The 1,292-nt window shown below is 52.2% G+C and overlaps 1 protein-coding gene across 1 annotated transcript in view; it reads left to right on the forward strand.

Moving 5' to 3' along the window:
• ZGLP1 (zinc finger GATA like protein 1) overlaps nt 1-1,292 on the forward strand; it is a 3,359-nt gene that overhangs the window by 850 nt on the left and 1,217 nt on the right. The window lies entirely within an intron of this gene.

Consider the following 1,292-nt stretch of genomic DNA (forward strand, 5'->3'; position numbering starts at 1 on the left):
AACCTCTAGGGGGCCAAGTCGAACAGCCCCCTCGGGTTTCTAAGGCTGTACATCTTTTGAGAGGCAGAGCGCCTGCCCAGCAGCTGGTGGGTTGGAACCAGCCTCTTGGGGCATAGCAGAGGGTTTCAACCGCTGCATCACCAGGGCACTTTAATAATGATCCTGAGCAGCCGCTGCCATTGTGTCCATCCTACCTCGGCGCCACCCAGTGGGCCGAAGTCAGCTGCTTCCAAGGCTGTAAATCTTTCCGGAAGTGGATGTCTCCTGTGGAGCGGCTGATGGGTTTGAACTGCTAGCCTTGTGGTCAGCAGTCCAGCGAATAACTCACCACACCGTCAGAGCTCGCCGATCTAATGAGCGTGACATAGATTATGTTATATTATTTGGTTGATAAATAACAGCCGTAATAATAAGAGGTATCTTTCCGGGTCTTATGTATAAGAACTCTCTGAAGCCCGTTTTGCAGGTGTGGAAACTGAGGCACAGAGGTCGAGATAACTTGTCTCCGGCCCCACCAGGGAACATTAGGATTTGAATGTGGTGGGCGGGATCAGGCTTCAAAAGAAACACAAACTCCCTTTCATTGAGGCGAGGCAAACTCCTAGTGACCCTGTCGGACAGTGTCACCACCCGAGGCACTGTACTGAGACTGTTTATAAAGGACAGAGGGGAGTAGAAAGCCCCTCTTTCTCCCGCAGAACGGCTGGTGGTTTCAAACGCCCAATTCGTAACCACTGTGCTTCTTAAATACAACAATGACTTACTAAGTAATAGTTTTACCAGCTGTTCTCAACCTTCCTCATGCCATGATCCTTTCATACAGTTCATGTGGTGGGGACCCCCAACCATAACATTATTTTTGTTGCTACTTCATCACTGTCATTTCACTACTGTGAAAGGGTCATTCGACCTCCAAAGGGGTCGCGACCCACAGGTTGAGAACCGCTGGTCTAGTAGAATGGACTGAAGACACATCGTTCTTACTTCCCTGGAGGTTCCTGGGAGGGAGCGCACAGTTTGCCCTCGACCACTAACGTCATGGCCAGCGGTTCAGACCCACCAGAGGCACAGTGGAGGCAAGGCCTGGCAGTCAGCTGCCACGAAGATTACAGCCAAGAAAACCCTGGGAAGCCGTTCTCCGCCCACAGGCTCGCCACGAGTCAGTCCTCACCAGGGCAAAGAGCTTTGGGCTGATGAGAATGGAATGCAACTCCTAGGCTGGAGAGATCTTTGGGGGGTGGGGGCAAAGAGCCTCCCAGCACTGACTGACTGATGTCTTGTTCCCCCCCCCC

Source organism: Echinops telfairi, unplaced genomic scaffold (assembly GCF_000313985.2).
Source record: "Echinops telfairi isolate 266 unplaced genomic scaffold, ASM31398v2 ScPeMD7_36;HRSCAF=134, whole genome shotgun sequence".
In the NCBI taxonomy this organism is placed as follows: domain Eukaryota; kingdom Metazoa; phylum Chordata; class Mammalia; order Afrosoricida; family Tenrecidae; genus Echinops; species Echinops telfairi.